The sequence below is a fragment of the Theropithecus gelada genome, chromosome 7a (genome assembly GCF_003255815.1).
Source record: "Theropithecus gelada isolate Dixy chromosome 7a, Tgel_1.0, whole genome shotgun sequence".
Classification (NCBI taxonomy): domain Eukaryota; kingdom Metazoa; phylum Chordata; class Mammalia; order Primates; family Cercopithecidae; genus Theropithecus; species Theropithecus gelada.
Genome location: NC_037674.1, coordinates 54,603,960 through 54,615,137, shown reverse-complemented (window position 1 = coordinate 54,615,137; position 11,178 = coordinate 54,603,960). Strand labels below are relative to the sequence as shown.

Genomic DNA, 11,178 nt, shown 5'->3' with positions numbered 1-11,178 from the left:
GTAAATGCCCATGTGGGAAAAGGGAGGAATATTTTAACAGTCTTTTCAGAAAATTGTGGATAATTTTCTTAAATACTACACCAAAACTCAGCAAGTGGTACTTCTTAAAGGTTAATTGCAATGTGGATTTGGAAACCATATCGATGAAATTTCAGTACTTTGTGACTCTAAAATCCATTGATCTATCTTGCACTTCAGATGGATTTTTTACCTAAGCATGATTTTATAACATCATGCATTGGTCATTTGGAAAATATTGGTTTTCTGAGTTACTCAGATCTTTCAGATGTTGATGCATTTTACCATATAGTATTTTTAAAAATCATATTATTATTACCACAATCTCATTAGAAAAGTCTGTAAGTGGCCGGGCACGGTGGCTCACGCCTGTAATCCCAGCACTTTGGGAGGCTGAGGCAGGCGGATCACAAGGTCAGGAGTTCGAGATCAGCCTGGCCAACATGGTGAAACCCCATCTCTAGTAAAGATACAAAAATTAGACAAGCATGGTGGCAGGTGGCTGTAATCCCAGCTACTCGGGAGGCTGAGGCAGGAGAATCACTTGAACCCAAAAGACAGAGGTTGCAGTGAGCTGAGATTGTGCCACTGCACTCCAGCCTGGGCAACAAGAGCAAAACTCTGTCTCAAAAAAAAAAAGAAAGAAAGAAAAGAAAAGTCTGTAAGTATTGGGAAGATGTTAAGCTTGTGGTAACAAATACAAGTTTTCCAAAATTCTCATCTTCACTTGAAAGCTCAAATGTTATCATTGCCTATAAGTACTGTCAGTTTTCCTTGAAGTGGCAAGCTTACTTTGTTCATTTTCTAGACAACATCCATCTCTGAATAACTGGTTTGTCCACCATCCATTCAAGCAAAAATGGTGTTTCATGAAAAATGCAACTAGTTCAACTTGCAACTCAAAGACTGCACAAATGTTTTTCATCTAGACATTTATATTTTGCTATAAAACAGAAGTGCTTTATGTCTACCTCTCATTTGTTCACACAAATGATTTAAAAGATGTGAACCCAGAGGTTGAGATTTAACAAAATTAATACATATATATTTGCTTTATCCAGGGCAGTCAGGAATGAAATGCCAAGTTCCACTTGCTGTAAGTGTGTGATGGTGAAGAAAACTATGACCACCAGAATAGTTTGGTGCCACTGCCTTGATGTGGGTTACGGCACTGGCAGTTTTATTCCCCATTGCTTTTGCATGATCAATGCAAAAGGCTAACATCATAATCTATTATGAAAATAACTTTGACCTTGTAGATCCTCTAAAAAGACTTTGGGGACCTCCAGAATTTCATGGGCCACACTTTGAAAACCACTGCCCTAAAGCAGGGATCATCCAACCCCAGGATACATAAAAGTCACCTGGAAGGCTGATTAATATGCCGATTCTTAGGCCCTAGCCCCAGAATTCTGAATCTGTAGTTCTGGGATGGGATCTATGATTCTGCATTTCTAACAAGCTTGCAGGTGATGCTGATGGTGCAGGCCCAGCAAACAAATTTTTTGTTTTGCATTTATATTTTTTATTTTTTGTAGAGAGGGGTTTCACCATGTTGCCTAGGCTGGTCTTGAACTCCTGGGCTCAAGTGATCCATCCACCTCAATCTCCCAAAGTGCCAGGATTATAGGCCTGAGCCTCTGTGCCTGGCTGGGAACCAAATTTTGAGTAGAAAGATCCTAAAGTACACAACATTTCTTAAAATATTTTCATAGAATGTTAGCAAATTTAAAAACATTTGGGAAGAACTGGATTATCAAAATTATACAAGCTGATTTACTGTGGGACTTCTCAGAGCCTTTAATATGCCAGTGTAAAATGGGACTCCCCAGGAGAGGCATTGGGTGCTCTGGGTTCCCAAACCTATTTGGTTTAGAATGCTTTTTCAGGGCTGGTAGCAGGGACTTATAAGTTAATGTTCCTCAGAGCATGCTTTCTGAGCCACTTCTGTAACAGTTTATGAATCAACTACCTAAGGGAGCAGAGCAGACTATCTCCCATCTCCTCCTCCTCCCCTCTCCCTCCCAGGCCAGCTCTGCTCCCCTTCATACCTCATCTACATCTCTGGGGAGGGGAAAGTGGGGACCACCCAATTTAACTGTAGGACTGCATTGTACCACACTTGGCACACTGAGTTTTGTTTCACTTTAAATTTATCAGTCTGTGGTAGACTTATTTCAAACATGGATCACCAAAATCAGGGGCATGCTGTTCAATATGCCTCTTGGTATCTTTTTCTTTTTTTTTAAGAGATGGAGTCTCACTCTGTTGCCCAGGCTGGAGTGCAGTGGCACAATCTCGGCTTACTGCAAGCTCTGCCTCTCGGGTTCACGCCATTCTCCTGGCTCAGCCTCCCAAGTAGCTGGGACTACAGGCGCCTGCCACCACGCCCAGCTAATTTTTTTATTTTTAGTAGAGATGGGGTTTCACCGTTAGCCAGGATGGTCTCAATCTCCTGACCTCATGATCCACCCGCCTGGGCCTCCCAAAGTGCTGGGATTACAGGCATGAGCCACCGCGCCCGGCCACCTCTTGATGTATTTTTTAGGTCCTTTTCTTCTTTTTTTTTTTTTGAGATGGAGTCTTGCTCTGTCACCCAGACTACAGTGCAGGGGCACAATCTCGGCTCACTGCAACCTCCACTTCCTGGGTTCAGGTGATTCTCCTGCCTCAGCCTCGCAAATAGCTGGGACTACAGGCGCCCACTGCCATGCCTGGCTAATTTTTGTATTTTTAGTAGAGACGGGGTTTTGCCATGTTGGCCAGGCTGGTCTCGAACTCCTGTGATCCACCCATCTTGGCCTCCCAGAGTGCTGGGATTACAGGCATGAGCCACTGTGCCCAGCCCGGTTCTTTTCTTCTTAAGCTTCTATACAAATGAGTTCTGTGCAACTTTCTATCAGGCATGTGTACACCTCCAGAGCTCACAGACAAGGTCACAAAAACCATTCTCTAAAAAACACATGTAGTTGGAGGGTGAACTCAAAAGGAGCTTCAGGACTCATATTGCACAATTCACTTGGCTTCTAGGGCAGGGTCAGTTATGGGGAATCAGGGAGCCCCCTCCCATGGTGATATGACTCAATAGGCATCTGGATTGGGGACAAAAGCTAACCTGAGAGGGAGGCTGCTATGAAGGAATCCTGGTAACCAAAACAAGTAGAGGAGGGAGGGAGTAAGCCAAGAGGATGCAGAACTTAGCTCCTGCCTGGTGACAGGCACTGCTGCCTCCATGCTGAATAGCATGGGAGCAGCTTGGCCAGAGGGGCTTAGATTCCTGGTGTGCCCAGAGACGTGGATGTGGACTATGCAGACAGGAGCCACCAAACATGAGCTTGTTCTGCTCTGCCTCTCTTCAGGCCCTGGCCATTATTAGTGAGATAAGTGTGTCGGAGACCCTAAAGGATAGAAGAGGAACCTACACCAGACTGGACAATCACACAGGGCTGCCTGGAGGAGGCAATACTGGAGCTCCTGCAGGGAGGTGGGTGGTATGGAAATGGGAGTCCAGGAGAGTTACCCTGATGATTTCCCTCTACAGAGAAGGAAAAAACAAGAGTGGGGGCATAAGTAATCCTTCCCCCAGCAGATGGATTCAAGCCATCTAAGAACAGAAGGGGGAAAGAAGTGTTCCAGACCAGGAGCCAGCATGAGCTAACACCAGGAGGCATCTAAGAGCACAGCTCACTGAGAAACTACAAAGAGATGAGGCTAGAGATACAGGCAGAATCCAGCTCACAAAAGGCCTTGAATGTCATGGCAGATTTGATCCTGCTGACTCTAAAGGTCAACTGAGGAGTTCAAACAGGGATCTATGCTCAGATTCCTGCTTTTGGAAGGTCACCCTGGCTGTGGCAGCATGTGCTGGGGATGAAGGGGCTGAAGGTGGCACAGCCACAATGATCCCAGGCAGGAAAATGAGGCTGAGTTAGGGCAGCAGCTGTGGGAATGAATGGGATTCAAGATGGTGACTGAGAAGGCACATTTATATCCTCTCTTCCCTTCAACTGATGGACCAGTGTTTTAAACAGGCTAAGCCACAACAAACATGACAGGTTGAATGCGGTGGCTCACACCTGTAATCCCAGCACTTTGGGAGGCCTAGGTGAGCAAATCACCTGAGGTCAGGAGTTTGAGACCAGCCTGACCAACATGGCGAAACTCCATCTCTACTAAAAATACAAGAATTAGCTGGGCATGGTGGTGTGCGCCTGTAATCCCATCTACTCTGGAGGCTGAGACAGGAGAATTGCTTGAACCTGGGAGGCAGAGGTTACAGTGAGCAGAGATTGCACCACTGCACTCCAGCCTGGGTGACACAGCGAGACTCTGCCTCAAAAAAAAAAAAAAAAAAGAAAGAAAGAAACAAAGAGGATGGAAGGATGTCGTTAGTCATTAGCAGACAAGTGATTTCATCTGGAAGATGAAAAGGAGTTAGAGACCTGTGGGGTAAATTAGAGGGCCTGGAGCACAGCAGGGCTGAGCTATCTGCCTGTGAGAACCTGAGGGAGCCTCTAGGCTCCAGTGCAGGTATCACAGAGAGCAAAGTGAAAATGGGGCTGGAACAGGCAGAATAAATGAAGATCCAGGTATGGACAGTTAATGCCCCTTCCCCCAAGTCATGAGTTCAACCAAGCACTTACCCCAAGGTAAAAAATCAGACTCAGCTGGACGCGTCAGCTCACGCCTGTAATCCCAGCACTTTGGGAGGCCGAGGTGGGTGGATCACAAGGTCAGGAGATCGAGACCATCCTGGCTAACATGGTGAAACCCCGTTGCTACTAAAAACACAAAAAATTAGCCCGGTGCGGTGGCGGGCACCTGTAGTCCCAGCTACTCAGGAGGCTGAGGCAGGAGAATGGCGTAAGTAAACCCAGGAGGCAGAGCTTGCAGTGAGCCGAGATCGCGCCACTGCACTCCAGCCTGGGGACACAGCGAGATTTCCTCTCAAAAAATAAATAAATAAATAAATAAATAAGAACTGTGTACACTGCCTGGTGAGATAGGTGCTGCTAGTATAGGGGTCGGCACCCTTGAGGAAGCCCTCCTTACTATGGCATTTAGGGGTCCATAAGTGTAATGACTGGTTCCCACTCTAAGCTCTGCCCACATGCACATAATCCCCTTTGGCCTGTGCACAAAATTCCTTTAGATATGGAAGGACACCAGGTAGCCCCATATATTTTAGAAAAGCTTCCAAAGTGAAGGAAAAAGAGCCAAAGAAGTCCTTAGAGAACCTTCAGAGAATAAAATATTAAAAAGAAATAAAGAAAATGTGTATTCTCAGGGAAACTCAAGGAAATACAACTTAAAAAACACACACACAAGATGTTAAGAAAAAAAGGAACAATTAGAGAAACAATTATCTTTTCAAAGATTGTGGCAAATACATAATATAAAATTCACCATTTTAACGATTTTTAAATGTACAATTCAGTGGCTGTATTAGTCTGTTTTCACACTGCTATAAAGATACTACCCGAGACTAGGTAATTTGCAAAGGAAAGAGGTTTAATTGACTCACAGTTCCACATGGCTGGGGAGGCCTCAAGAAACTTACAATCGTGGCAGAAGGCGAAGGGGAAGCCAGAACCTTCTTCACATGACGGCAGGAGACAGTATGCGTCAGTGCAGGAAAAACTACCAGTTATAAAACCATCAGATCAGATGAGAAGTCATTCACTATTACGAGAACAGCATGGGGAAAACTGCCCCCATACTCCAATCACTTCCCACCAGGTCTTTTCCTAAACACCTGGGTATTACAATTCAAGATAAGATTAGGTGGGGACACAAAGTCTAACCACATCAGTGGCATTAAGGATATTCACACTGTTCTAAAACTGTCATCAACAACCATCTCCACTCTTTTTATCTTGCAAAACTGAAACTCTGTACCCATGAAGCAATAACTCCCCATCCTCAGCTGGCCCTGATCCTAGCAACCACCATTCTACTTTCTGTCTCCATGAATTTGACTACTCTAAGTGTCTCATATAAGTGAAATCACACAATAATTGTCCTTTGTTACTGGCTTACTTCACATGCATAATGTCTTCAAGTTTCACTAACGTAGCATGTGTCAGAATTACCTTCCTTTTTAAAGCTGAATAATAGTCCATTTGGTATGGATATGCCAAATTTTGTTTATCCATTCATCTGTCTGTGGACACTTGAGTTGTTTCCACCTTTTGGCTATTGTGAATAATACTGCTGTGAACATGTGTGTGCAAACATAAAAGAAGTAATTTTTTGGCTGGGCACAGTGGCTCACACCTGTAATCCCAGCACTTTGGGAGACCGAGGCAAGTAGATCACCTGAGGTCAGGAGTTCGAGATCAGCCTGGCCAACATGGTGAAACTCTGTCTCTGCTAAAAATGCAAAAATTTGCCAGATGCAGTGGCGCATGCCTATAATCCCAGCTACATGGGAGGCTGAGGCACAAGAATCGCTTGGACCTGGGAGGTGGAGGTTGCAGTGAGCCAAGATCACGCCACTGCACTCCAGCCTGGGCAACAGAGTGAGACTCCATCTCAAAAAAGAAGTAACTTTTTACAATTGAAAATATGGTTAACAAAATAAAACTTGCTAGATGGCTTGGAAAATAAAATTGATGGAATGTCTGGAATGCAGACAAAACATCAAAAAGACAAAAAAATACAAGACGAGAAATAAAATACGTCAAGGACTTATTCAAGTTCAACATTCAACCAGTTGACACTCCAGAAAGAGAACAGAGACAACAAAGGGCAAGGGGTTACCGAAGAAATAATAAAAGAAAATTTCCTAGAGCCATGAGTTAACCGTGTTGAAGCCCAGCCATGTGTCATGCACCTTGTGGATACTGGAGCTACATACAACTGCCACACGTTCCTGCCACATGGTACTGAGAATCTTGGGAGAGAGAGACAGAAACCAAACAGTTGCATAAATTAATGTAAAATTGCAGCTAGAATGCCGAGTGCAAAGGAACCTATAAAAACTTAGGCCAAGGCAGAGCCCCCTAAGACAGGGACGTTCAAGCTCAGAAGCAACCAGGCAGGAGAGAATGGGAGGAGTTTTTGGCAACGGGAACAGCATGTGTAAAGACTGTGTGGCCAGAGAGGGCATGATGAGTTCGAAGAGTTGAAAGAAAACTCCATGGCTGGAACTAAGAAGAGGCTTCCTAGGTGGTGAGCGGTGGAGGAGGTGAGGGGTAGATCCAACCATGTCAGACTTTGAGGGCCCAAGACTGATAAGAAGCCAAGTTTTAGAGACAAAAACAGGTCCCTAGGGAGATAGAAAATGCTTTCTATTCCTTCTGGACACCAAGAAACAAAGCACAAGTTAAATCCTCAGCAGGTACTTACTTCTCTAGTGCTGGATGGTACTTCCTACTCCACTGCGAAGAGCTCAGTCTGGCCCTGTCCCGTGCAGCACAAGGGGGGCAAACCTCCTTAGGCTAAATCATGGTGCTTTCGTTTTTAAAACTTGACTGAAGGACTTGGGTGACTGATGGGTGAGCAAGGGGAAAGTTGTTTGGATTCATGGGTATACATTTAAGCAGTTTCAATATTCCATGTTTGAGTGCGACTGTGATGCATATTGATGCATTCATTTTGCACATCTGATTATTTCTTTAGGATCTATTTCTAGAAATAAAATTTCTGGTACAAACAGATGGGGCATTTCTAGGGCTTTGGCCCTACAGAGCAGTTGTTCCAGTTTACAGCCCCAGCAGTGGATGAGTGTCTGTTTACTCAAACTCTCCCCTGTCCAGCTGTCACTATTACTATATCTTTCTAATCTCTGCCAATTCAGCAGGAAAAAAGAGGTATCTTGTGGTTTTAGTCCTCCTTCTCCTCTTCCTCCTCTTCTTCCTCTTCCTCCTCCTCCTCCCTTTAGTAAGACAGGGTCTCACTTGGTCACCCAGGCTGGAATGCAGTGTCTCAATCATAGCTCACTGAAGCCTGGACTCAGGCAATCTTTCTGCCTCAGTCTCCGGAGTAGCTGGAACTACAGGTGTGCACCACCATGACCAGCTAATTAAAAAAAAACTTACAGAGGGCTGGTTGTGGTGGTGGCTCATGCCTGTAATCCAAGCCCTTTGAAAGGCTGAGGCAGACAGCCTGCTTAAGTCCAGAACTTTAAGACCAGCATGAACAACATAGTGAATACACAAAACACAAAAATCAGCTGGTTGTGTGGTGGTGTGCACCTGTAGTCCCTGCTACTTGGGAGGCTGAGGCAGGAGGATTGTTTGAGCCTGGGAGGCAGAGGCTTCAGTGAGCCATGATCACAGCACTGGACTCCAGCCTGGGTGACAGAGTGAAACTGTCTCATTTTGTGGGTATGGGGTTTCACTTTGCCGCCCAAGCTGGTGTTGGACTGCTAGCTTCAAGCAATCCTCATACCTCGGTCTCCCAAAGTGCTGGGATTATAGGCGTGAATCACTGCGTTTGGCCACATTTCTTTTATTATTCTCATGGTTACAGTTGTTTCATATATTTACGGGTCATTTCTACTTTTTTATTTTTTGAGATGGAGTATTGCTCTGTCACCCACGCTGGAGTGCAGTGGTGTGATCTCAGCTCACTGCAACCTCCGCCTCCCATGTTCAAGAGATTGTCCTGCCTCAGCCTCCCGAGTAGCTGGGACTACAGGTGCCTGCCACCATGCCTAGCTAATTTTTGTATTTTTAGTAGAGATAGGTTTTCATCATGTTGGCCAGGCTGGCCTTGAACTCCTGACCTCAGGTGATCCACCCACTTCAGCCTCCCAAAGTGCTGGGATTACAGGCATGAGCCACTGCGCCCAGCCATATCTACTTGTTTTTAAACTATATATCCATGCCCTGTGCCCATTCCTATTGGGAATATGTCTTTTTCCTATTGATTTGTACCAATATTAACTCCCTGTGTGATATACATTTAATTATCCCAATTATTTGCTTATTAATTTTATGATATTTTTGTATCATAAACAAATCTTTTTGCAGTCACGTTTCCAATCTTTCCTTTATGGTTTCTATTTCCATGTTAAACTTAGGATGGCCTCCCTCACATTGACATTACATAAATGTTTTCCTCTATTTCATTCTATTATTTGTTTGGTATCCTTGTTTACATTTAACTCTATCCCATTTGGAATTTATGTTAGCATGTGGTTTGAAGAAAGATCAAATCCTTAATTTTTTCAGCCATATTTATTTTCTCTCCATTTCGAAGTGCCAAATGTGTCATTTTCTAAATATTTAAAGTATACTTGGGACTTCTGGGCTTTCTACTACATGACATTGTTGTATCTTTTATAACTGTTATAGCCCCCTACATTCTTTTTTTCTTTATTTACTTGATTTTTCTCTCCCATTTACCAGTGATTTTTAAATGAATTTATCAAGTTCACTACCACCCTCCCTCCAAACAATTCCTTTAGGACCTTGACTGGAATTTATAAATTAACTTTAAGATAACTTCCCTTGCAATGATAATTGTCCCATCTCTTGGCTTCAACGCCCCACATTAGAGCATGTTTACAATGAGCCAAGGTCAAATCGGTGCATCCAGCAGGTTCCTGTCCCTGCCGGGAAGCACAAGTTCCTCCCTGTCCCCTGCCCACCCTGCTGGCTCTGGCAGGCCTTGAAAGGCCCATTAGGAAGAGGCCACTCCTCCATCTTCATTAACACCTGTGCCCTGGGGACCAGACCAGAAGTTCTAGGAAGAGGAAAGTCCTCTCCTCACATACCATGCACTTCCCCCAACAATGCGGGGAGCAGCTGCAGATTCACCATGCCCTGCCCCCACCCCAACATAAGCACTTAAGAGTTGGAGTCACTGAGGCTTCAGGGAGAAGGAGCGACTTGCCTGCCACATCCTGGGGTCCTGACTGGGTGGGCTTCCCTGGGAGACCAAGAACACAGATGTTCTGATGTTCTTTATCATATTGATGGGGGAGGAGGGTGGGTGTTGAGGTTTACTAATGACAATTTACAGGAGTCAATTACAAGTGAGGATGAGCACAGCTGTCCCAACTGCAGCCTCCTGTTTCCCTCCTCTGCCTACCCCACCCCACTCCCACCTCCACGGCCCTCTATAAACTGTGGCAGATGGACCTTGGTAACAACACCACCCGGGGCTTGTTAGAAATTAGAAATGTGGCTTTCCGGACCTGGCCGAGCAGGAGGCGCCATCACGGGAGTTGACATCCGCCCCAACAAGGACCAACAAGGTTCCGCGCAAGGAGCCCAGGAGCCAGGATATCTACCTAAGGCTGTTGGTCAAGCTGTACAGGTTTCTGGCCAGACGAATCAACTCCATATTCAACCAGGCTGTACTGAAGAGGTTGTTTATGAGCCACACCAACCGGTCACTCTGTTGCCCAGATGATCCGGAAGATGAAGCTTCCTGGCCGGGAAAACAAAACGGCCGTGGTCGTGGGGGCCATAATGGATGATGCGCGGGTTCAGGAGGTACTCAGACTGAAGGTGTGTGCGCTGCGCCTGACCAGCCGGGCCGCCGCCGTATCCTTACGGCAGGGCAGGGGGCAAGATCCTCACTTTTGACCAGCTGGCCCTGGACTCCCCCAAGGGCAGAGGCACCATCCTGCTCTCTGGTTCTCTCAAGAGCCAAGAGGTGTACCGGCATTTCGGTAGGGCTCAGGGAACCCCGCACAGCCACCCCAAACCTTACGTCCGCTCCAGGGCCGGAAGTTCGAGCGCACCAGAGGCCAACGGGCCAGCAGAGACCACAAAAACGAATCCTGGAGCCTACCCTCTTATTAAAAAGATTTTGGATGAAGAGAGAAAGAGAAAAGGAAAGAAAGAAAAGGAGGAAAGAAATGTGGACCCCATCCTTGTCCTGCTGAGTCAGAAACTGCGTTTCAATCAAATCCCCAGGCAATTGTGTGCACGTGAAAGTTTCAGAAGCTAGGATCCCGAGACTCACCTGAGCTGGATGGAGCTCACAGCAACCGCTGAGATAATCACCTACCCTGGCCCCGCCTCTCTTGGGACAAGCCTGACCTCAGGAGTAGGGCCTGGGCAAAGCTGAAAAGTGAAAGAACCAAAGCTTCTCTCAGACACCAGGTGCATCAGAAACCAGCCTATTTCCTGCATCGAAGGCTGTGTGGAGTGATGATCAAGCATGAGGTCAGTGTGACACACACTTGGGTTCCAGTTGTCG

At 45.8% G+C, this 11,178-nt stretch overlaps 1 pseudogene; it reads left to right on the top strand.

Annotated features, from left to right (window-relative positions):
• Positions 1 to 10,149: 10,149 nt before the first annotated feature.
• LOC112627516 lies at positions 10,150 to 10,778 on the top strand (annotated as a pseudogene).
• Positions 10,779 to 11,178: the final 400 nt, after the last annotated feature.